Genomic DNA, 27,387 nt, shown 5'->3' with positions numbered 1-27,387 from the left:
ACAAATAGGTAAAATATACACACTCACTCACTCACTTTCTTACTCACTCACTCTCACACTCATTTAACTTACTCATTTACTTACTCACTCTCACACTCACTCACTCGCTCACAGGAACGATAATACGCCAGCCACATCACAGTGATTGAAGAGTCCCATTCATATGAACGGCCCCTTGTAGTCCACTAGTCTCTAGGAGGATCATGTGAGATCTAATCTGCTGCTGAGCTGCAGTGGGAGGAGGAGGCGGAGGAGGAGGAGGAGGAGGAGGAGGAGGGTGGGATGGACGGGAGGGGAGGGGGGAAGGAGGAGGCGGGAGGAAGAGGAGTGAGAGAAAAAAGCTTAAGGAACTGGAGAGGAGACACGGGGATGAAGAACAAGAAGAAGGAGAGAGAGAGAGAGAGAGAGAGAGAGAGAGAGAGAGAGAGAGAGAGAGAGAGAGAGAGAGAGAGAGAGAGAGAGGCGGCTCTGGACCTTCGGACAGAGTAAGAAGTAAGAGAGAGAGATAAGAAGAGAAGGCGCGAGGAGCGACGTGTGTGAAGGAGACAGCTCCTCTGCTCACGCGAACACTCCCAAAACAGACCCAGGGTCCATGCGAGGTGGCCCGGCCTTAAAACTACTTTAAAAAAAAAAAAAAAAAAGAAAACGGTCCCCTTGAAAGCAGTAGAAGAAAGAGGATAGCAAAGCGAAGGCTTTCTACCCCAACCCTCCACTCCCTCCGGCAACACGTAGTGTGTGATTACAACACCTGATAATCTCGGGTTGTCGAGGATGGGAATGGAAGAGCGAAGACGTGAAGGAGAGGCACTGTGATGTGGGAGATCATCAGGAGAGTCAGGTGACACGATGGAAAAAAGATATATATATATATATATATATATATATATATATATATATATATATATATATATATATATATATATATATATATACATATATATATACATATATATATATATATATATATATATATATATATATATATATATATATATATATATATATATATATATATATATATATATATATATTTTTTTTTTTTTTTTTTTTTTTTTTTTTATACTTTGTCGCTGTCTCCCGCGTTTGCGAGGTAGCGCAAGGAAACAGACGAAAGAAATGGCCCAACCCCCCCCCCCCATACACATGTACATACACACGTCCACACACGCAAATATACATACCTACACAGCTTTCCATGATTTACCCCAGACGCTTCACATGCCTTGCTTCAATCCACTGACAGCACGTCAACCCCTGTATACCACATGACTCCAATTCACTCTATTTCTTGCCCTCCTTTCACCCTCCTGCATGTTCAGGCCCCGATCACACAAAATCTTTTTCACTCCATCTTTCCACCTCCAATTTGGTCTCCCTCTTCTCCTCGTTCCCTCCACCTCCGACACATATATCCTCTTGGTCAATCTCTCCTCACTCATTCTCTCCATGTGCCCAAACCATTTCAAAACACCCTCTTCTGCTCTCTCGACCACGCTCTTTTTATTTCCACACATCTCTCTTACCCTTACGTTACTTACTCGATCAAACCACCTCACACCACACATTGTCCTCAAACATCTCATTTCCAGCACATCCATCCTCCTGCGCACATCTCTATCCATAGCCCACGCCTCGCAACCATACAGCATTGTTGGAACCACTATTCCCTCAAACATACCCATTTTTGCTTTCCGAGATAATGTTCTCGACTTCCACACATTTTTCAAGGCTCCCAAAATTTTCGCCCCCTCCCCCACCCTATGATCCACTTCCGCTTCCATGGTTCCATCCGCTGACAGATCCACTCCCAGATATCTAAAACACTTCACTTCCTCCAGTTTTTCTCCATTCAAAGGGGAATGAGTGAGGAGACGAGAGTGGCATCGTGAGGTGTGAGGCAAAGTGAGGTGAGTGAGTAGGCGAGAGTGGTACCCCAGACGGATACACCATGAGGAGCGTGAGGAGGAGGAGGAGGTGTGAGGTGTGAGGTGTGAGGATGCAGAAGGGAGGGAGGCAGTGGTGACCCTGGAAGGCATTATGTATTATGACAGCTTGGTGTTTACCTTACATAGCAGCGCTCCTGCCACAGCTGGGGCCACGCTCACCAGCAGCGGTGCTAACTCAGGGTAATGAGGAGGCCCAAGGTGTGAGGCTCACCTGATGTGCGAGGTGCGGACGTCGAGAGAGAGAGAGAGAGAGAGAGAGAGAGAGAGAGAGAGAGAGAGAGAGAGAGAGAGAGAGAGAGAGAGAGAGAGAGGTGGTAAAGTGAGAGGAAGTGGAAAAAAAGAGTTAGAACAAGTATAAGATAAAGTTAGAGATATGGGGATAAAGATTATGAGGAGAAAGTAGAAAAACAAACCAAATGGGAGATTAAAAAAGGCTAAAGAGAATATAGATGAAGGCAAAGAAAAGCGAGAAAGACAGAGCAGAACGAAAATGGAAAAGACTAAGAGGTAAAGAAAAGAGAGACCAAGGGGAAAATAACGAGGGGGAAAGTGAAAGAGAGAGAGAGAAAAAAAACAAGAAAAAAAAAGCAAGTGAGGAGTGACGGACGGGACGAAAATACCCCCAGCGGACATCATCGTCGGCTGGCCATTTGTGGATGACGCGTGGAAACCTGCAGAGAAAAAAGAATAAAAAGATTAAAAAAAAAAGAGAAAAAAAAACGCGCTTTACTCTCCCACTGTTAATGGAGGCAGAACGAACCTTGTTACGCTAAACGTCCCTCGCACTATATATATATATATATATATATATATATATATATATATATATATATATATATATATATATATATATATATATATAAATATATATATATATATATATATATATATATATATATATATATATATATATATATATATATATATATATATGTGTGTGTGTGTGTTTGTGTGTGTGTGTGTGTGTGTGTGTCAGAAATGTTTGACTCCTACTTGAATACATTCGAATTTATCTAAAGTAGCCAACATGGATCATACAAACACGTTCCCGGAATAGCCCCCTGCAGTCGCCGGTACGCCTCGACAGCATCTCACCTCTTCAGAGCTGACTATAAATCGCTCACGGGTCTTACTTTTATCACCGTGGCATTAATCTTGGAAGACGAGCTCCCGGGAGTGGAGTTGAGAGGGAGCGATAAGGTACCCGTTGTGGAGGGAACAAGAGGCTGGCGAGTGGCGTGAGGTAACGGGAGTGGCATTTCACTCAAGCACGTCCCAGATGAAGAGCAAGCAATATTGCATTACCGTGGCTTGAGAGCTGGCTGGAGGGAGGGTGCGGTGCGTGTGTGTGTGTGTGTCTCTCGCGCAAAGCCAGCCAGGAGGGCCGAGACCTCCTTCTTCACCCCTGGGGGTGTCATGGCCAAGGGAAAGGACTCGATTTTCCCTCAACATAGCAATAACATCGGCTCAGCGGATCTCTCGGGCAATGGTCCATATTTACCTCCTGCGGGGTAGATGGTGATGGGTGGATGGAGCTACCAAGAGGCAGTGGCTGATGATAGTGACGGGTGTGGAGGTAAATCCCTTTTGCGGGGGAAATGGGATGGGAGTATGTATGTTTAAGGGTCTCCATTGTAGCCATATTTGCTGAACTACTGTAACAGCTCTATTGATTTCTTCATATGAAGGGATTTGCACGTTATGTATGGTTCATCCAAAAGCTCGAAATGGACGGAAAGGTATTTTTTTATACACATCACTTCCCGTAACACATCACTTCCCATAACACATCGCTTCCCATACTTTCTCTCGCTAAGATTATGAGCTTGTAATGACCTTTGTGCTAAGTGCACGATGGTAGCGGAGCTGGGAACGGCTTATCCACCATCATCAGACTACGAAGCAAATAGCCGAAAGGCAAAGTACTCCAGCATCTTTACATGTTAAGACCACATTTGCCTTTGATGAGTATCGCAATATTTGTAAGGGATATTCTTTGAACAGCTGCATCATCTCTGATATCTAAATTTCATATGATTATCAAAGATTAGTTTATAAAGTATGAATAGTATGAGTAGGCCTTTGTGATCGTGTGGAGCTGTTAATACCACAAAATCTTTAAGGTAGATTCTACATGAATAATTATGTTTTTAAGTATAACTAGTGGTGATTACATCAAATTAAGATTTTTGATGCATCCACCGTATGACAGAGTAAAACATAAAGTCCAAAGGTGTCTGAGGAATTACGTATTTAATAATGTAATTTCATTGCTCTCCTCCCCATAAAATCCTACGTTTGTGAAATGGCTGACATGAATCACTTTTGTTACTTTTCTGCACACGTATGTGGTACTTCACCAGTGATTAAAGTAACGCAAAAATACATATGAATTAAAAGGAATAGGGAGCGGGGGAGCCACACACACACACACACACATAATCTTACCCTCTTCGGCTGAACAACCCGGACACGTTCGCCAGGCTACAGACACAGGAAATCCCTCACACAACCACAACCGTTGGGTTGTGACGCAGGGAAGTGCACATCTCGGGTACATCGCAGTCGTACGCGCATCCCGACGATGCTTCGCTCTCTCTCTCTCTCTCTCTCTCTCTCTCTCTCTCTCTCTCTCTCTCTCTCTCTCTCTCTCTCTCTCTCTCTCGTGTATGTGTGGCTACGCGTTTATTTCACTGCAACCAACACGGTCAGCACGGCTGTTTTGCTTGGAGTAGAATTCAAAAAGTGTTTTACGGGGGAATACAAAAAAAAAAAAAAAAGTTTTATTGCGTTGGATTGCTTGACTTCGTTTCGTCGAGCGAACTTCTCTCCTGTGACGTCAAACGCTTTTAGGCGAAATATTCCTCGTTGGCACCGAGACATTGTCGTCGTAAGTGATCGAAGAGGAACGCCATCAGTGTTGAATCACCGGAAACACAGTGAATAAAAGGATTGGAATAAGAATTATACGAGTGTCTCTAAAATTTCATTGACCTTTGTCGTATCTTTTGCATGTGTTTTTTAGAACAGATATACGTGTTCGATCGTTACCAGCTTGTGTGTGTAGCCAGTACATCCTCCCACACAACTCCCCAGCCAGGCAGCCTCTACATCAATGAGTCCTCCCTCACCACCCCACCAACACTGCACTTCACTACTGAATCCTCTTTTACTGCTCCCAAGCCCTCCTCTCCACCAGTGGATCCCTCCCTCCCAACTCCCTCAAACCTTCCTCTCCACCAATGAATCCGTCCCTCTCAACTCCTCCAACCCTTCTCTTCACCAGTGAATCCCTCCCTCACAACTCCCCTAGCCTTCCTCACCACTAGTGAATCCCTCCCTCCCAACTCCCCCAGCCTTCCTCTCCACCAGTGAGTCCTCCCTCACCACTCCCCAACACTCCACTCCAATACCGAAACTTCCTTTACCACTCCCAAGTCCCCGCTCTCCTCTTTACAAGCGAGTCCCTCCCTCACCACCCCCTCTCGCCAACACATTGTTCTCGTCCTCCCGAAACTTTGCTAATGAGAGTATAGGACAAAGGTGGAGGGAGGGACTATGTGCAGTCTCTCATCATGTGTGTTCCTAGCACGGCCCGGTCAGCGACAGCTGGGTAAACTGAGGCAGACGTAAGCCTCGTGGGGGAGGGTTGGGTATGCTCGCTCTGTCTGCAGGTAACGAAATGCAAAGGCGTGGAAATAGGCGAAGGCGAGCTGGTGTATCCCTCACACACACACACACACACACACACACACACACACACACACACACACACACACACACACACACCACACACACTCATGCTTTACCTTACACTTCGCTAATGATGTTCTGTCCATATTTTTTTTCTTTTCTCTCCTCACCATCTGTCTCATAAACCTTCAACCAAAGGTGATTTTATTCTTTTCTTCACAAACCCGATACCTTTCAGCTGCTTCTCCCCCCCCCACCTATACGCTTTCTTCTATATCTGGTTCAGTGTATTTTTCTTTCGAATTACATTCCTCTTTCGAACCTTCTAAACTTTTTTTTTTCTTTAACCTATTCTCATAATGCCAAATACATTATTCAAATCATCCTCGTTGAGTTATCTGTGATCGACCTACCTGAAGTCACAAAAAAATGATAGAATTTCCACATCCATGCATCAGAATTGGGACAGACACTTCATCACGCGAGCTTTTAACACACTCATCACTTATATATAGCCAGCCTCTTCACCTGGGGCCTTCAGTACGCCTCTATTGCTCCCACCGAACAAGACCCCCCTCTCACAGTATACCAGTTTTGCCTCTACCTTCCTTACTGATCCTCACCGCCACAACTACCAGAACTCATAGAATAAACTTTGATTCGTCTCTGATCAAATTGGTGATGCAACGTGATGACACGTCTCTTTATATGAAGAGAAAATTTTGTTCGTACTCCTACATCCTCTTGACATCCTCTTCCTAGACGCGTACCATCCCAGCTCAGATATAGCTTTTTTATCTAGGTTAGCAGAGCAGCATCGTCTGTCAACATTAACTGTGGTAACTCCCATTCTACTCCGCTGTAGTGGTGATGCAGCCAGCCACACTCACCCTCTTCTATCTCCCCACCTGGCTCTCAACGCGCGTAATTCCCCGTCCATTGAAAACATTAAACAATCACGGTAACACAGCCATGAGGGACTCTGCCACATTAGTCTTGCACTGAGTCACTCACACTGCCACTTTGTCGCTCACGGATGCGCCTTCCCTCCCCACGCTGTAAAACTTGTCATCACATTCAGAAATCCTCCTCCCATGCACACCAGAGAATGTCGGAGGTTTTTTCATTAACTTTAACAAAATGTCTTTTTGTGAGTAAAACGATGGTGCTTACGTCTCTTCCTCTCTCGGGTCTGCTTCACAACTTGTCTAATTAGAAGTAATCAACTGACCTTCATTCCCTTTTTCTCTTTGTAGATCCACTTCGTTCTCTCCCTAAAACGGGTAGAAAAATCCTTTGAACATGATTCATCCACAACTCCACCATATACGTACGCTGCCAACCATTAGGAAGTTTTCTTCCAATATGATTCGTACAAGCGCTTTTCCTTCCTTAATTTCTAAACTGCACGTTTTCTATCGTTTTTTTTTTTTTTTAACCATCACACATAACTCTTCTGTTTACAGCCCCAATTTACCATTGCCTTAGGTGTTAGTACTCTCCTTTCCACGCGTTTTTGTGCAATAATTTTTTTTCTCTCTCTCCCGTACCTATTCCGCGCTAATTTGACCTCAATTTCTAGTGCGATATTTAAAGCATCGTCTCCACCATCTTCCCAGTTTCATGTGTCGCAAGCAGTCACCCGGGCTTGTCTTTCACACGGGGCCCTCCTCTCCCCTCTTCACTTGTGTACCTCATGTGGGGCGATGATACCCCGTCATTATGCCACATTCACAGCTGATAGTAGCGGTCGGTCGTCTGGCCAGAGTTCGAGCACACGGGAGGATCCAGGGAGGCTCCGATCTCATCCAAACACGGCGCGAAGGAGGAGACATATGCAAGACGCAGCCCCATAGGGAGGCTTTTCTACACACACCCCCCTTCACCCCTGTCCTTCTCACTATTTTCTTCTTATTGCTTCCCTGCTTCGCATAGCCTCCTCCTTCGCTGTCTCTCTCATATATATTTCTTCTCCTTTCTTGGGGTACGAATAGCGAGCCGGAGGGACGCGAGGAAGCGTTTCTTCAGCCGGCAGAGTTGTGGACTCGAAGGAACAAGCTGAGCGAAGAGGAACTGAATGCGACCGCCATATTCCGTGAGGAAAAGAATAGGGCTGAGATGGGCCCGTAGGTGTGTAAAGCCCTCTTCTCCCCCTCGTGTCCACCCGTCTGTAATAACTTGGTAGCAACACACACACTCCTTCCCTCTATCCTTTCCACCGCTTCCTCCTGGGGTACGTTATATAGCCTTACTCCATCACTGCGCTTCAGTGTTGGTCTTGCAGGCTCCTTTTGTCGCAGGTATTCATTCTCTCAGACTTCCCCAGTACATATTGGATGCTGGCTTTCATCAGTCCACAAACATACTGTCTCTCCGCCTCATACATAACCCGCCACAATATACAACTCACACGATTCGTTCTTCGTAAATCTGTATTTTTAACTGCGGTGAGCGCAACGCGCTAGCCTTGCTTTTAAGGAAGATTCTCACGTAAGTAAGCATAATCTGGCTCCCTACACGTACCTCTCTCCTATTTTCATGTACATCCCACCTGAATCGTTATCAGGTTATTGCCTTATTATATTTTCTTCAGTTTTCATTCATTTTCCTTCCAAGAACCTTATCTGCTTTCTTTTTTTTTTTTTTTATTTCATCCATTTGCCTCCTAAGATCCATATTAACCTCCTTTTTTATTTCATTCATTTACATCATCCATTATAGTTCTTTTATTCAAACCATCCTATCCTGCGCCCTTTTCTCATCCCGTTCATGGCTATATCTGCCATATTCAGCCTCTCCTCGCAAACGCATTCCAGCTCCTGATGAATATATTGGTCTTCACCTCCCACACATCACCTCGACCTCACCTTGCACCGTGTCGGATCGATCCCTCTCGGCTTCTCATTGATTTGTATTTCTAGGAAGCTGAGTCCCGGCACTGTCAACCTTTTTTTTTTTTGTAACTATAACCTTCTCGTCTTATCAATTGCTTTCCTAGTTGGGAAAGCAATTGATAAAAGGTTGACCTAGATGTGGTTTGATGTGGCAGTCTCTCTCTCTCTCTCTCTCTCTCTCTCTCTCTCTCTCTCTCTCTCTCTCTCTCTCTCTCTCTCTCTCTCTCTCTCTCTCTCTGACATCAGATGATGCGATAATACATTAATATTCTTCTTGACCAGTTCGTCTTCCCCTCCTCTCCCTCCTTGCCCGTGTCTGTACCTTGTGTATGTATGAATAATCCTGTTCACCTATAAGGACTTCCAGTGCTCATGGCTGCTGATGCAGACGATCAACGCATTCTTTCTCCTGTGTCATTTACATCAAGGATAGCACGCCTACCCATTACTCACTCCACACTGACCACCACTCGTATGTTCAAGTCATGTATCACACACACACACACACACACACACACACACACACACACACACACACACACATTCTCCTTGGATTTACATTCTCTGTTGCTCTTTCACCTTCTCTCCAGAAGCTGTCCATAACCGCCTCATTTCTATCATTACAAGGTTAATCTGGGAGAGTCAGGCACCCTTAAATCTCTCACACCAAAGATTGGAAACTACACCTCATGTGCTGACACAGTGGCGGTAGAACATCTCCCCAAACCATTCATCTTTTACTCCTATAGCTTTCCCGCCTTCTCTCGCCTAACTAGCTGTTTTATCCTCCAGGTCTGATTACACACCCTTCACTCCTTACCAGCTTAGGGTCTCACCACACCTCCTCACTCACGCAGACTTAACGTCTGATACCACCCTTCACCCCTCTCCACCCACGTCTGATATTCATTTTCGTCTCCCACCTTTTCTACAAGTGTGAACAGCGGCTCTCTCCTTTTTTTTTGCGTTCATCAGTCATCCTCCTCACGTTTCTCTCACTCGTACGTACCGGCTACGTCTCTCTGGTCGAGGCGCCCGAGGCCGTGTGCACCTTTTGCGGGGAAGGTTGGCAGAATTTGGAAGAGGGGGGAAGTGGTGGGGTTCCTCGAACCCAGAAACTTCACAGACGAGCAAAAAAGAGGCGGAGACGCACCAGCTCCTAGATTCAGACTTCTCTCCTCCTCCTCCTCCTTTTGCTTCAGGTTCATCTGCTGGCTTCTTCCCGGCTATAGTTTTTATGCTCCCGTCTGCGAGTCCAACATCGCGCTAATGAGCCTCTTTTATCTCGCGTAGGTTCTGGCGAAGGAATCGCCTTTTTGGTCTTGGGTCCCCTAAACGTCGGAGGGGTAATTTATGATCCGAAGACGTGAGGTTAATTCATATTCCTCTAACTTGAATGTCTTTATCGGTAATGTACATTTATCTTTATCTGGCTCTGGAGACGAGTATGTCTCGGGCTTTTTTTGACGGGGGGCGCAAGCCTTTAAGGACAGCGAGTCAGATGGGATTAACTTGTCAGAAGTTTGGAGTTCCTTCGAGCTCACAATGAATAAGTTTTAGCAAAACAGCCCAGGGTAGGTGGCAGTTGCCGCCCAATCATCTCCTGCAGAAGAAGCTTTGGCCTGAGATACAATGATAGCGCCTCCCTGACCTTGCGATGTGAGATGACCACATCGAGTCGCGAGAGATAACAGTTGGCGCAGATATTCTGTGTCGTATTGCTTCTAGTCCGGAGAAGCTTGGGTTTGTGTCTCTCGGGAAGTGTTTGGTTTAGGCAACGCGTCAGAGGTGAGTATTCTACGTGACTGATTGGTCAAGTTGTGAAGTATTATAGTAAGGAGGGGGGATGGGGGGTGGGTTGTGTATAGTGAGCAGTGTAGTGAAGTACACATCCAGTACAGTGAAGTACACAAGGGGCTGTGTATAGTGACCAGCACAGTGAAGTACACAAGGGGCTGTGTATAGTGACCAGTACAGTGAAGTGCCCAGGAAGCTGTGTACAGTGACCAGTACAGTGAAGTACACAAGGGGCTGTGTACAGTGACCAGTACAGTGAAGTGCCCAGGAAGCTGTGTACAGTGACCAGTACAGTGAAGTACACAAGGGACCCCAGCGGCGATGATTGATACCAGGCATTCGGACGCTCCCACAGGAGCAGATCATTGTGCTCCACCGCCACAGTGTGCCCAGGAGACGCCATCGTCCCGAACCTCACCAACCTGGTTTAGTTACTCAAGACTGACGGCGGCGAAGGAGCTGACACTCTCGCCCGCTCTGCGCCATGACGACCCACCCACCTCCAACCCCGAGCGACGCGGACGAATGATCCCTGAACTTTTACGAGAGGTCTCCAGTGTTGGACCAGAAGCGTTGGGGGACGTTCCTTCCTCTCATTACGACCTCTCTCTCTCTCTCTCTCTCTCTCTCTCTCTCTCTCTCTCTCTCTCTCTCTCTCTCTCTCTCTCTCTCTCTCTCTCTCTCTCTCTCTCTCTCTCCCCCTTCGAGAACCTGGTAAGAGTTTCTCGTGACGCAGCGGTGACCCGATGTCGAGAGGGAAGCTTGGCTCGAGGTGTCCTTTGCTGTCTTGCAGGAAGGGTCGTGTGTAGGAGGGAGAGAGAGAGAGAGAGAGAGAGAGAGAGAGAGAGAGAGAGAGAGAGAGAGAGAGAGAGAGAGAGAGAGAGAGAGAGAGAACAAGAACCAGGAAGCCCTTGATAACAGGTGACCTTACATCTCTTCTCTTCCTCCTCCCCCTCCTCTTCCTCTTCCGCCTCCTCCTTCTTCTCCTTCTCCTCTTTTTCTTCCTCCTCCTCTCGACCTCCCTAACACAGTAATGTCTCCAGGTGTTCAGTACACCCAGGCTAGACCTTGTTGGGTATACATTATGATTATGTCGGACATAATCATTGCCCCTTTGTTTTTCTTTGTCCCGCTGCTCTCATGTGTTTGTCCCATTTTCTCTTATGTGAGGAGAAATGTGTTTCTTATGTGTTTATTACCGGTTGTAATCTCTAGCGCCCACACTAAAGTGCAACAGAAGGAAAAAATAAAAAAGGGAGACAATGGTGAAGATTGTGTTACACAGGCTTTTTGTGTGTGGATTATTCAATTCGCTGTGCACAGTTTGGAAGTCTAGTTTTTCTTTTAATATTTCACACATCGACCTGTCTCTGCATTTTTATTTACAGGGTAAACTTGCGTAAACAGAGGACTTGCGTTGCAAGATCCCTTATAGGGATTATTTTTTTACACTTTATTTACGTAAGAAGAAAAGAAATCTCACTTTTTTACACTTTATTTACGTAAGAACGAAATAAATTTTACTTTCTATTTATCATGGTGATAAAAGTATTATTTCTATTCCTATCTTTTCCATTTAATTACTTTTTTGTGCATCCATCATCTTCCTTGTATTGAACACGAGCTGCATTGGAAATTGTTAAGCCACCTTTGCCTGTATATATATATTAACGCCGAATGAAGAGCTACATATGGAAATATACTTCACATATCTTTCTGTCTACTACATCTATCAAACCTCATGCACAGTGGACGATGCAAAGATATGTTGATACATAGATATGTGGATACATAGATATGTGGATACATAGATATGTTGATACATAGATATGTGGATACATAGATATGTGGATACATAGATATATTGATACGTAGATATGTTGATACATAGATATGTTGACAGATATATTGATACATAGATATGTTGATACATAGATATGTTGATACATAGATATGTTGATACATAGATATGTGGATACATAGATATGTTGATACATAGATATGCAACATATTGTCGTTGGTTGTAGTTAAGTTGGTGTAACTGAGCGTTTGTGCTGAAGTTCTGACTAAAACTTGCTGAAGGGAACGCGCCTTGACTGCAGCATCCCCCCTCTCTCTCTCTCTCTCTCTCTCTCTCTCTCTCTCTCTCTCTCTCTCTCTCTCTCTCTCTCTCTCTCTCTCTCTCTCTCTCTCTCTCTCTCTCTCTCTAGCATTAAGGCCAGACTACCTCGACAGGACCTTGGGTCTGTGTGGTCTGTGTATTTGTGTAGCACATACACGCACATACTCTCTCTCTCTCTCTCTCTCTCTCTCTCTCTCTCTCTCTCTCTCTCTCTCTCTCCTCTCCGAAAACGAATTTCCAGAACTCTAACCACTCGATTAAGTGATTAGTAATTAATTAGAATCTTATGATTATCCATTCAGTACTAAGAAAATGGAATCTATTAATCATATTGCTATGAGAGATGCAGTGTACTGTACATGTACACAAGGCAAGCAGTACAAGTTAGTAGTCTCGTACATCCTTCATGGTCTATCTTTTAGTGCTGATGTGGGTGTGTGGAGTGATAGTGGGGGACGTAATTTACATCCGTCACCTGTCTACACCACACATATTAGGAAAGAGTCACTTACACGCAATTTTGTCTTTCCTTGTTCCATGAAATGGTGTTCGACCGCCTCCGGCGTATTGTATAAGGGAATGTACACATCACTCTGTTTTATCACCTTCCCATTAGAGGCATTGTAATATCCTTTATGCCTGTTTGCATGCGTGTTAAAGTGCGCGTGTGGGAGGGTGGGGAAAAAGAGACATTGATGCGTAGTAGTAGTTAGCATCTATCACTCACCCTAATCATAGCCTAATGTTTCACCAGTACACAGCTACTTGTATAAATGCTGGTCGAGCGTCTGGTAGCTGGTCGCGTTGCCTTCCTCCGCCTCCGTTTTAAAGCAAGATAAAGCGACGCAATTTCATTGTAGTCTCCTACTCAAAATCTGTGGTCGGTGGCGCCAAAGGGAGAGGTGCACATTGCACGCTAGCTAGGTTGAGGAACTTCGTGACGATAACAGTTTTCGTGGGGAATGAAGTGTTTACAGCAGGCTGAGTGTCGATGCCTCTCAAGTATCTGGGAGTGAAACATCAATATGGACAGAATCCCTTTCCACCCTCCTTGTAGGATCGAATCCTTTCTCATCCTTGTTGTTGGACAGGATCCTTTTTCACCCTCCTTGTTAAGTATGATAGGAATCTATTGTTAAGTATGATAGGAATCTATTGTTTAACCATCTATAGACGCTGTAACTCCTTTGGAATTCAGCTTCTGAGTACAATAGATGTGTTTAACCATCTATAGACGCTGTAACTCCTTTGGGATTCAGCTTCTGAGTACAATAGATGATTCTTGATGTGATGTTTTATGTGACATTTTATGATTTATGTTATATTAACCTTATACTTTTTAACCTTGAACTGAGCTTCTAGCCGTTAGGAATTTCATTTTATATCATGTTTGCATTTCGACAATAAAGACACCTTATCTTATCTTATCTTATCTTATCTTATCTTATCTTATCTCTCAGTGAGAGTGATTCTCTTAGATCAAGTTTACAGTTTGTCACCTCACTATCAACAGGGGCAGCTAACTCCCATACCTATCCGTAATTCAACACAAGTCGGGCTGTAACGTCTTGGTGTCCACTGAGAAAGAGAGAGAGAGAGAGAGAGAGAGAGAGAGAGAGAGAGAGAGAGAGAGAGAGAGAGAGAGAGAGAATGGGAACTTAGACCTCAGAGGGTCACATGCGGCAGGGGCATTGCAGCTGTTTGAACATGATAAGATTCGTGCGTTTTGAGGAAACTGGAAATTTTCAGGCCGTCATGTTCCTCTTCCTTTTACAGAACATTCTGGACTGAGTTGTATTTTTCTGAGCGTCTGTATGCGATTGGAAAGAATGAATTCATCTGCTCTGTCTCGGACACAATGAAGACTCAAATTTTTATCTTATACCTAAATCCTTAGTGATTTTTCTTCATGACATAGGAAGTGAAGTTTGTTGAAGATTTTGCGACCGTTTCCAAAGGCCTTTCCAAAGCCTCCCGCCGTACACAAGAGCAAGGAGAGATATAGCGAAGTGTGCACTTTAGAGAACGAGTAGCTTAATGTAGATTATCTCAGCCTCACTGAAGTTACCTTCTAATGTATAGACAGAGACCAGCCACAACTATTAAATTTCTAGTCCCGTCGCCAGCAAACAAATACACATACACACCAACTAAGTGATTAGAACTCCTTGTATTGCAGAAGTAAGTACTGTATTATATGATGCTCATAAGCAAGAACTCCTGATGTAAGAAGGAAGTGGTAAGCAATAAGCAATCTCACAAAACGCACACATACACATATGCAAATTTTTCATATATATATATATATATATATATATATATATATATATATATATATATATATATATATATATATATATATATATATATTCCTATGAATCTACGGGGAAAATGAAACACGATAAGTTCACAAGTGCACTTTCGTGTCATAATCACATCATCAAGGCAGATACAAGAAAGAAATATGAGTCAGTTGATATACAACGAAGAGACGTAGCTAGGACGCCATTTGGTAAACAAGTGATCGTCCAAGACGGACAACGAGCGTATCATAAACTTATTATGTGGACAAGAAGGTGAATTGTTTATAAATTTTGTCAACAATAAAGTTATCCAATTTGTACAGACCTTCACTAATATCAAGGTTATGATTCTTTGTGTATTTGATAATAGAAGATTGAATGATATTTCTCGTGGTACTGGAGTTAGAGTAAATACCTGAGATGGCATTACTCCGGTCATTGCAATAATCATCAGTGATCATAGTTTTTAACGTGATTAAGTAAGGCATTTGATTCTTGTCTTGTTCTTATACTACATTTATGTTGCTTAAATCTAACAGAAAGATCCATACCAGTCTGCCCAACATAAAACCTATCACAGTTTCTACATGGCACTTTACAGATGCATCCAGGAGAATTTCCTGGTGAGTTCCTGATTAAGATATTCTTTATACACACACACACACACACACACACACACACCGAGGAAGATTTATATAACCCAGATGAACTCAAGGTCGGTCAGTCCATCACCATCTCGCTCGTCCGCCTCACCTCCGATAGCTGAGGGACCTTTTAAAGGAAGCGTTCCCCATGTTGGCTATTGCCGGGTCTACATATCTTCACTGCAGTGGAGGTGAGGGGTGGCCACAGTCTCCATCAAAACTTTAAATATATTTTTCTCATTCTCTTTCACTCACTCAAGTTGAGAAACTCGGATGTTACTCATCCATACGATGAGGGACGAGCGATTCACTCCTCGGGTCTGGTACAAGGACTCGGGAACTTGGCAGTAAATATGGAAGTGTTTCCCGCTGGAGCTGACGGCATCAGGGTACTCGTGTGCGTCCTTGGGCAGTCCTTGTGATGACTAAGTTAAGGAATGAGTTCGTGATATTCTTTTTTTAGCATCAGGGTAGACCAAATCATGCAGCCCCACGTGTGCATTAGGCTGCACTGCATTTTTACATTATGCAGCGCTACGTGTGCATTAGGCGGCACTACAGTCTTACAATATGCAGCGCTACTTGTTCACTATGTAGCACTACGTGTGCATTATAGAGCACTACATGTGTACATTATGCAGCACTACGTGTGCATTATGCAACATTGCGTGTATACATTGTGCAGAAGTGCATGAGCTTTATGCAGCGCTGTATATGCAATAAGCAGCGCTGCATGTACAGTGAATGAGACTTCGTATTCTCTTAGTAACTTCGTGTTCTCTTCGTGTGAGAGTGAAACTAGGCCTGTGCTAGTTTCGAGTCTGGCTGGAATAAACAAAATGATCAAAGTGGCTGGCCAACCTAGTGCCTATAGCTGTTTTCTCTTCTTTCTTTCTTTCTATACGGATAAGTTGCTTTACAAAGAATATTTCTTCTAGGAAATTGATCAGCACTGGTGTAACGTATCAACTACATAGGCCAATTTTTTCTAATTTCGTTCTAAGAGAATGCGTAGTTTGCATAATGTCTATATCAACAATTAGTGATGTATTTTGTGTGACAACGAGTGATTGATTTTGCGACGATTGTAAGAGTTACCATGAACCTTTGTCGTTGGACTTGATGTGTAATGTTGTAGTCACAGAGATTATCCAAAGTACACAAATGAATAACATCACAAATAGATGCACACTACTGTGTTCACGCTCTCCAACGTGTTCATGTTAGACTCACCCTATTAAAGTGGGGTATGATCAGGTTAACGTTGATGGAAAGATAGGATTGACAACATGTAGTGTGTACATAGGAGCAGTCGAATGCCCCATAGAACTACCTGTGGTGTGTAGAAAGCAGTTGATGTGCCATAAGACTTCCTGTGCTGATGAGAAATTAATAGTTGATGCCCCATAGGATTTCCCTATAGTTTCCAGAGGGAAGCGAGAGACATATATGTACCACTTCCAATGTGACACCAGGATAAAACTGACCTTTTTTTTATGTATTTCAGGTTGTGCGCGTTACCGCTATTGGCCCAACCTTGGTTATTAGGTAAGTAGTTAAATTGGTTGGTTGTCGTTAGTACGGGAACCACAGCGTTTACTGCTGTGGAGGGCTGGTTCCACGTTGTCACGTATGTTATACTGGGGGGGTTGTAGGTAGTGCGCGACTCAAATCTGTGAGGCGCTATGACAGAGCCGGTCCTTCGGTACAAGAGAAAGGAGTATTACATAGTGACGATGGTGGGTGATGAAGGATACGATCATTGCTCAAGTGTTGAGGTGATCCAGATCTCCATCATCAAGGTGAATACTAAACAGAACTGCCTGTGTAAACAGTGTGTGGACAGTGCTCTTTGAGTGGTCACTGTTATCTAGTGCTTCCCACCATTTATGTGTGAAGATACAGCCACTCGAAGACTAACCGTTATGATATATTCCTTTTTTTTTTCCCCCCTCGAACAGCTCAGCTGAGGAATTATTTTCGTACCTCTTCATGTGACCTTTCCACTTTTAAGAGTCGGGTCTACAAACATTTGGGGATTCTTGAGGAATTATTTTCCTACTTCTTCATATGACCTTTCCACTTTTGAGAGTAGGGTCTACAAATGTTTGGGGAATCTTGGTTGATTTATATATTATTATTTTTTTCTTGCTCTCTTTCGTTAACCTTAGATAGCCTTGAGTGAGCATTTTTGCCAGTGTCTTGCCTGGTACCCCATTCATCGACCAGGCCAATGGATGAACAGTTGGTCTGACTTGAGACCCAACTTCTCTCTGCGAGACTCGAACCCTGCCCGATTGAAGTGGTGGGTCGCAAGGCTAAATCACTGCGCCGTCAGGTAATTACTTGTTTGTACAGTATGGGGCGGGAGGTCTGCAGTCGTGGCACCCCATCTCCTGGACACTTTCCACAATCGTGTAGCTTTTGAACTCAATACGTCTTTAGTAATCGTGAAGTTTTTCTCTCCTTCAATCTATGCCACCAACTCCTTCACTCTTTACTACCAATCATCTGCTACTTTTTGAACAATGAAATGTTCTGTTTTACGTCTTTTCTAACACTTTTCTCCCCCAGCTTCCTGTTGTGACCTCTGGTTTCACCGTATCTCCCACCCTTATTAAGAACTGTCCACCAACCGCGTCGTCAGACGAGTGTATGAAGTTGAAGGTTGTGATCAGGGCTGCCCCTAATACTGTGTGTGTATGTGTGTGTGTGTGTGTGTGTGTGTGTGTGTGTGTGTGTGTGTGTGTGTGTGTGCGCGCGCACTATACATAACCAACGGTTTATTGCATGTAGGTAGCCATTTGGCTGAAAACACAGAGCCGAGGTGTTTACAGGTAGTACTGATCTGGGAGTCCGTGAGAGTCACTAGTTAAGTAGTCGTACAGGAGCTTAAGATCAAGGTGAGCTGAACACCTCTACACTTCGGATAAGCACATGTGTGAGGTTAGGTACATTTAGATAGCCAGGGTGGCAGGTATACAGGGATGTTTACTGAGTCAATTATGTGTTAAACATTATGAGTTTGACTGAACATTAGGTGATGTATAGTTACATTAACACAGTAGTTGACATACCACATAGTTTGATTTACAGGACGCTGAGCTGTTCACTTTGCATAGCTATGCACTTGTTCATGGATTGCTAATGAGGTTCTCCATAATAGGTACAGGGCAATTCTCCTATCTGTCTGCACGAACTCTGATTGGAACGAGTACGATGGAAAACAACCTCATTCATATTGCTGTACATACGAGTGTTTTTTCTTCTTCATCTTTAGATTTGTGCCGTATTGCGCTGCTTGTCACATTGTTACGTGGTATAGGTTGTTGACAGCAGTTGCTCAGGGTGGTAGTACCGTCCTGACTGAGGAGCGATAAAGTGGTTCCCGGAACCATCATGTTACACTCTCTATGTCCGGATTGCTGGTCTTGCTTTCTGTCTCATCAGAACGGGACTTACCGGGTTTCGTCCTGCCATCTTCTCCCTCCAAGCACCATACACCTACTTAAAATTTCCCCCCTTTCCACTTCTCGCAACATTCGTAGAATCCCTCCCACTTCACAGAATACCTTCCTTCCAATTCTCGTAACCCCTTCCAGTCTTTTCATCACTCCCAACCACCTAAAGCAGCACCAAGTTCTCACATCACCCGTAAAAAATTTTTTCCCTAAACATTTCACCATCCACAACTCCTACAGTTTCTCCCAATAGCTTCGTCTTCTTATCAGGGCGCTTCATATATCCTTTAACAACAGCTTCTCCCCACAACGCTCACCAATTCTCACAGTTCCTTTCCTTTTCGTAGATAAATAGATGACACTCACCACTTCTCATAACACCTCTATATTCATCACAACATCTCCAGAATCCCACAACATCTGCTTCACATCTCTCACCCCCTTTTTCACACCGTCTCGAGATACCCTCCCGCCTCTCATACCGTCTCTCTCCCTCTCTCTCTCTCCCTCTCCTTACTTCTCTCACAACACCTCCCACGACTCAAAACACCTCGCACGTCACTCATTTCCAGCTCACATTTCCAGTCACTTCCACTCGCCACTGTGCCTCTTACCGCCTCCCAGCGCCGCCTCGATCCGCTCCCCCCGGCCCTGTGACTTCCTCCCCGGGTTGGGTCCTCTTCCTGGTGTTTTGCTGCCTCGTTTTCTTCCTCATCCCCTTCACCACCACTTTCCCATTTTCTTCTCATTATTTTTTTTCTTCTGTCACTCTTTTCATATGATTTTTTTTCCGGCTATCCCGACTCTTGTTTTTTTTCTATATATATATATATATATATATATATATATATATATATATATATATATATATATATATATATATATATATATATATAAATTCTTGCTTCTATTTAAGGTAATTCTCCTACGTTTCTTGTTTTCATCATCTTAGACAGCTTCTTCTCTTCTCCTCTTCCTCGTTCTTCCTACATTCACTAATTTCTTTTTTCTTCTCTTTTCCCCGCATTTTGCCCCTGACTGATGTTGATGGGAGTTAGTGAAGGATCACAACTAGGGAAGTAGAGAATGTGGGTTGGGCTGAGTAAGGGGAAGGAGAGCAACGTGAAGGGTCGAGGCTTCGAAGGTATTGGAGGGAGGGAGGGAGGGCCAGGAGCAGGGTAGTGGAGGTGTCGGAGGTTAGAGACTGGACGAGGTAAGTCATGGGGCGTCAGGGACAAAGGTAGTGCTGATGTGCGAGGGTCAGAGCAGACCATGCCAGTGCCGAGGTTGTTTTAGAAGGGGTTATGGATCTTAGAAACTGAGGTGAAAAGTGGGAACAGGAGTGTTTTTAGAAGGGGTTATGGATCTTAGAAACTGAGGTGAAAAGTGGGAACAGGAGTGTTTTTAGAAGGGGTTATGGATCTTGGAAATTGAGGTGAAAAGTGGGAACAGGACTGGTTTGGTATGGGGGTGGGTAAGGGAAGGGTAAGGGTTAGGTAGGGTGTTGCAGATCAAGCGAGCGTCACGCGCACGCCTCTTGGTGCAAGCCACCAGATAATAAAGTCAATGTTTACAAGACGAGGTAACGATTTCAAGTGGTGTCTTCTATGGATTGATGACATGGTGGTTGATGGATTAGGAGGGTCAGGGTCAGGACCTGGAGGTGGAGAATCAGGGTCTAGGGTTTGAGGAGGTGAGGAAGAGGCCTCAGTACAAGGGGGGTGATTATAGTAATCGCAAGGGACTTGGGAAGAAAGTAAAAGGCAGAGACGAACAGAAGAAAGAATATGTAGCGTCTCGGTATAGCAGGTTTGTGGTGGTGGTGGTGGTGGTGGTGTTGGGGACGTCGAAAGTACGGGGATGTGGGTGGGAGGCTGTCATCACTAGGATAGAGGCGGTGGATCCGGGAAGTAATTGAGTTTACCGTTCCTCCGGCTTCCGAGTCATTGATTGGCAATTGAAGTGACAGCGGATGGATTGGCACAGTCGAATATTCATGTCTCGCGATTTTCTTTCGTCCTCTCAGGATTTGATTTTCTGGCACATAAAGCTTCGTGTTGAAGACTTATTGTTGACGGGAAAGGGCTAAAGAGCCAGACAGTAGTGATCACTCAGGTTTCAGAGGGAAATACCACTAGTTTTCTCTTCGTTCTAAATAGGTTTTGTTCAAAGATTTAAGCTGTATTTCCATTTCTTAATCCGTATAAAATGACAGCGTTCACATAGCTCCATTCGCGTATTGAAACCATACGCAACGAGTCAACCAGACTCCCATCCCACTATCATTGGGAGCCAACCTCACTAGACATTACCTTTAGCACGACAATACTCCACTCGTACGCTCCTTTACCCATTTGTATCCATCCTGATCACGCTCAACCTCACTCTTCTTTAGATTTGTGCCGTATTACGGTGCTTGTCACATTGTTAGGTGGTATAGGTTGAGGAGGTGAGGAAGAGGCCTCAGTTTGAGGGGGTGATTATAATAATCGCAAGGGACTTGGGCAGAGACGAACAGAAGAAAGAATATGAAGCTGTTCAGAACCCACCACACAGGCCAACCTCACTCCTAAGTATGTCACTCGTGAAAAATCTGTACATATTCTACCTTCAAGTAATTGATGACCCTCATTTCACTCCTACTGACGCTCACAACTCACTTAAAACCTTACAAAGAACTCCCTTGTAACAGGCCCTAACAACATATCAAACTTTCACATAAGACTCTGTGGCCCTAACAAAATGCAGTCGTTTGCAGATGTCTCCAACCAGTCTTGGTTGTGCAGCAAAACTCCAAATATCTTGAAGCTTGCCAACATAGTACCCATCCTGAAACTATCCAGACCTCCCATTTTCCATTTCCCATTCTTCTCCATATCACTACTGTCTTCAGACTCATTGCGAAACTGATCTACAAGAGAATCAAGCTGAGTATCCTACACTCACCTACACATCAGAGCTTTAGAGCCAATCACTCCACTGCCACACATACACAAACGTAACACTAAAGAAAACCTCTGGAAGTATTCCATAACCCAGTGTCCTGAGAAGTATTAGTTGCAGGAGTTATCAACAAAGGATTCAGCACCGTCCCTCGACACACAAAAGATCCTTGACGCCAACCTCCACAACAAAAAATAGCCATCTTCATAGCTGGCGCCAAGCCAGTCACTAACAAAGGCTTCACGTCCAAAATTGCTATATTCTGCAATGGCGTTCCCCAAAGAGCAATTCTTTCTCCGACTCTCTTTCATTCCATTACTACATAACCTTCCATCACCTTCAGCAGACAATTGTGAGAGTCCGTTCATATGCAGATGAACTAACGGTGGCATCACAACATTCTGACACCATCCAAACAACAAAGGAACATGGAACGATTCTTTACGCTGTTAAAAATGTAGCCTCACACAAAGCAGAGTGTCTGCATCATCACCATAAAAGACCATCGTCACCTTCTTAAAACCTAACAGCCACCCTGAGCCTCACCTACCTGGCCATCCACTCTGTCAGGAGCAAGTAAACCTTTGCGGAAAAATACACAAGACAGAACGTTAAGAACAGCCACCGGTTACTTCAGCACAACGAAACGAAAATGAAAAACATTCCCAGTAAGATGTCACCTCAATATGTTTGCTTTTGATTGCATGTAAGAACACAAGACCATACCCATCTAGACTACTCCATAAACCGGACAACAACCTCCATCTGGAAATAGAAATCGTGTTCCCTGCTCAGCTTGTCAAGTTCTGTATTACCAGATCACCCTTCGCTAAACAGTCACGACATTGACAAAACACATACCTGTTCAAAATGACCCAACAGACGGTAAACAATTGCCCTTCCATCTGAGTCTTAGACTCCACTCCTTCGGACATTCAGCCATCTGAGATTGAATTCCCCAGGAGTGTGAGAGCTACCCTTTCTCTTCCACAGTCTGGACACCACCCATCATATCTCCAACATTAAAAGCATCGACGCAGCATACACCAGAACCCGTCATGTCCAGGGTGTAATCGACGCCGAAGACGCTGAACACTTCCTCCTCCTTTACTTGTCCTGTCCTTGCCTCACAGCCACACATCATCACCACACTCTGTGACGTATGGCCCTGGAGGAGGGGATCGTGGGGTAACACCAGTCCCCTTTCAGAAAGGGAGCATTGGGTAATGTTAATCTCACACACACACACACACACACCATTACGCCTTGCACACTATGTTCGTTGTTCACATTAGACTAAAGTCTCCATTTACCCACATCTCCCTTCACACGCAATCCCAGTTCACTTGCATCCCATTGCAAGTCATACCTATGGCATCTTCATATCCCTGACCCTAATCTGTTTACTCGCTCAGTCTATTCATTTCTCTCGCCAGGTCTACCTGTCCTCGTTGTATACCTTCAACCTCACTATCACATAGACCATCTTGGCCAATGATACCAATGCATTATGCATGGCGATACTGTCCTTAAACGAATTTCTCCTCGTCAACTCAGGTTGGCAAAGACATATACATTTGCTCTAGTGTATATACCAGGAGTTGTGTGTAAGGTCTAGTGTATATACCAGGATTTGTATGTAAGGTCATGTGTGGTGCACGCCTGCTCGGACTGCTGCGTATGTGTGTGTGTGTGTGTGTGTGTGCGCACCATATTGCGCCGTGTAACCCCCATCCGACGGGGCCAGACACACATCTGCAGGAGGGTGACTGGAGGAGGGAGGGAGGGAGGGAGGGCTTCCTCCTAACCCCCCGTAAGTGCCAGGCACCACAGCGGCACTGATTTACATGTTGGCAGGACGCTGGCAAGGACCGGGCGGCCCGAGATTTGGTTCGTGATGCCGGTGGTACACAAGACGCTATTTCCCTCCCAGAGGCCACGTCGCTGATAATACCAGATTCGCGGATGCTGTCATATCTCTTGGATCTTTTTTTTCTCCTCCTCCTCCTCCTCCTCCTCCTCCTCCTTCTCCTCCACCTCCTCCGTCTAAGGTTTATTCATACGTGACTGAGATCGTAGCGTCGTAACCTTGAGTTAGATCAAGACCACCATCTCGCTCTCAGAGAAGTGCTCTTACCCACACGTATCCATCAGAGAATACGCCACGTTGCTTCGAGAGCCATTTCTGCATTCAGCGAAACCATTGTTCTCGTGTTCTTCCTCCCTCCACACACACACACACACACACACACACACACAGTCTACAGATCCTATTGCCAGCTTAGCGCGCGGAGCCACAAGGGATTTTACGAGCGGAAGGATATTATTAATTCCTGTAGGAGAGATTTTGGTCGTTGCAACAAGTTCCGTCAGGTCTTCCAAACACTGTTTGTGTGTTCTCGTCCCGGAGCGATGATGGCTGAAGTGTTGCTTCAGTCATGTACGTGATTCAGTCGTTGGTTGGGTGTTTCTCCAGTCACGTACGTAATTCAGTCGTTGGTTGGGTGTTCCTTCATCCATGTACGTGATTCAGTCGTCGTTTGTTGCTTCAGTCATGTACCTGATTCAGTCGTCGTTTGTTCCTTCAGTCATATACGTGATTCAGTCGTTGGTTGGGTGTTTCTCCAGTCATGTACGTGATTCAGTAGTCGTTTGTTGCTTCAGTCATGTACCTGATTCAGTCGTCGTTTGTTCCTTCAGTCATATACGTGATTCAGTCGTTGGTTGGGTGTTTCTCCAGTCATGTACGTGATTCAGTAGTCGTTTGTTGCTTCAGTCATGTACCTGATTCAGTCGTCGTTTGTTCCTTGAGTCATTTACGTGATTCAGTCGTTGGTTGGGTGTTCCTTCAGCCATGTACGTGATTCAGTTGTCGTTTGTTGCTTCAGTCATATACGTGATTCAGTCGACTGTAATCATAACATTCAAAGTACTGTGACTTAGTCACGTCTGTCGCGAATTATCGGATTATACCAACTCCCAGTAATTCCTGACCTCCATGAACCTCGACGCTTCGAACCCCTGGATATGATGAGAGCATGTCCTTGACCTGACCTATAAGGGTCAGGTCACATTCATACCACCAAAGGTCGTCTCGTCGTCATGCTTTAAAAGAGGGTCGAACCATCGTGCTCAGATCGTAGCGTCGTTGCCATCAAACGGGTATAGTCATTTTTTCTCCCCCCCTCTCTGTCTCTCAGCCAGAAAACCCTCACAGATAAAATGCTCAGTATTTCTAATGTAAAAATGCGAGGCTGTGGTGTCAGTGGAGGCTGCGCGCAGCCTCACGCGGGGCGCAAAAGTTGGCAGTAAGCCGCCTAACTGAGCGCAGGATTAACACTCACACCGCTTGCTTCTCCCCCTCCTCCCTTCCCTCTCCACCCCTTCTCTACCCTCATGCCCTCTCTCTCTCCTCCTCCCTCTCTACCCTCATGCCCTCTCTCTCTCCCCTCCTCCCTCTCTACCCTCATGCCCTCTCTCTCTCTCCCCTCCTCCCTCTCTACCCTCATGCCCTCTCTCTCGCTCCTCCTCCCTCTCTACCCTCCATCCCTCTCTCTCTCTCCCCTCCTCCCTCTCTACCCTCATGCCCTCCCTCTCTCTCCCATCCTCCCTCTCTACCCTCCTTCCCTCTCCCTCTCTCCCCTGCCCCTCCTACTCCATCTCCCCAGACGGTGGCAAACCCCCTCCCCCCTACCCTAAGTTTACCATGAATAGATCTGTATGTTTCGCCCCCCGTGTGTGTGTGTGTGTGTGTGTGTGTGTGTGTGTGTGTGTGTGCTCGCGCGCGCGTGGCGTGCGTGCGTGCGTGTCTGTTTATGGCCACACGCAGTCGTGTTGTGCGATCAGTTTTGTAAGTAAACGCTATAGCATAAGTATGCGAGGGTTGCCATGGTGATTAATATTACCCCCATTGTCGTGTTCAGAATTGATCATTCACTTTAGTGTGGCAGATTATTCGTGACGTATTGATATGACTGAGAGGCATTGAAACCCATTTTAAACTTTGTTCGATAAGCATTTTAAGCTATATTCGTTAAGCATTGAAACTCGTTCTAAGCGCTACTCGTTAAGCATTGAAACCCGTTTCAAGTACTGCTCGTTAAGCATTTTAAGCTCTAGTCGTTAAGCATTGAACCCCATTTTAAACACCTCTATAAACATTGAAACCCAGTTCAAGCGCTGGTCGTTAAGCATTGAAACCCGTTTTAAGCGGTACTCGAGAAGCATTGAATCCTATTTCGAGCGCAAGTCGTTAAGCAACGGAACCCAATTTAAGTGCTACTCTGGCTTCAGGATCTGGACCCTCTTAGATCTCAAGGACTCCACCTCCCAGAGGACGCGGCGGAGGGCGTGAGTGTCATGCAGGCTGTCTTGAAAGCGACCCTTGGCTGTGAGTGACGACAGTGATGACGATGATGACGACGAAGACTGACGGTGATGACGAAGACGAAGATGATGCTGACGAAGATTACAATGTTGGGAGTCACTTCACCGAATAGACGATAGATAGATAGATTACAATGTTGGGAGTCACTTCACCGAATAGACGATAGATAGATAGATAGATTACAATGTTGGGAGTCACTTCACCGAATAGACGATAGATAGATAGATTACAATGTTGGGAATCACTTCACCGAATAGACGATAGATAGATAGATTACAATGTTGGGAATCACTTCACCGAATAGACGATAGATAGATAGATTACAATGTTGGGAGTCACTTCACCGAATAGACGATAGATAGATAGATTACAATGTTGGGAGTCACTTCACCGAATAGACGATAGATAGATAGATTACAATGTTGGGAGTCACTTCACCGAATAGACGATAGATAGATAGATTACAATGTTGGGAGTCACTTCACCGAATAGACGATAGATAGATAGATAGATTACAATGTTGGGAGTCACTTCACCGAATAGACGATAGATAGATAGATAGATAGATAGATTACAATGTTGGGAGTCACTTCACCGAATAGACGATAGATAGATAGATTACAATGTTGGGAATCACTTCACCGAATAGACGATAGATAGATAGATTACAATGTTGGGAATCACTTCACCGAATAGACGATAGATAGATAGATTACAATGTTGGGAGTCACTTCACCGAATAGACGATAGATAGATAGATTACAATGTTGGGAGTCACTTCACCGAATAGACGATAGATAGATAGATTACAATGTTGGGAATCACTTCACCGAATAGACGATAGATAGATAGATAGATTACAATGTTGGGAGTCACTTCACCGAATAGACGATAGATAGATAGATTACAATGTTGGGAGTCACTTCACCGAATAGACGATAGATAGATAGATAGATAACATGTTGGGAATCACTTCACCGAATAGACGATAGATAGATAGATTACAATGTTGGGAATCACTTCACCGAATAGACGATAGATAGATAGATTACAATGTTGGGAGTCACTTCACCGAATAGACGATAGATAGATAGATTACAATGTTGGGAGTCACTTCACCGAATAGACGATAGATAGATAGATTACAATGTTGGGAATCACTTCACCGAATAGACGATAGATAGATAGATTACAATG

At 44.6% G+C, this 27,387-nt stretch overlaps 1 protein-coding gene across 2 annotated transcripts in view; it reads left to right on the top strand.

Annotated features, from left to right (window-relative positions):
• 5-HT2A (5-hydroxytryptamine receptor 2A) overlaps nucleotides 1–27,387 on the top strand; it is a 533,377-nt gene that overhangs the window by 268,693 nt on the left and 237,297 nt on the right. For both annotated transcript variants that reach the window (XM_071660360.1, XM_071660371.1), the window contains one exon: nucleotides 16,907–16,947. The gene's annotated coding sequence lies outside the window, so the exon portion shown is untranslated. The remainder of the gene's footprint in view (nucleotides 1–16,906; nucleotides 16,948–27,387) is intronic.

Source organism: Panulirus ornatus, chromosome 1 (genome assembly GCF_036320965.1).
Source record: "Panulirus ornatus isolate Po-2019 chromosome 1, ASM3632096v1, whole genome shotgun sequence".
NCBI lineage: Eukaryota > Metazoa > Arthropoda > Malacostraca > Decapoda > Palinuridae > Panulirus > Panulirus ornatus.
Note: the sequence above shows the minus strand (reverse complement) of the source record. Positions and strands in the feature narration are given on the sequence as shown.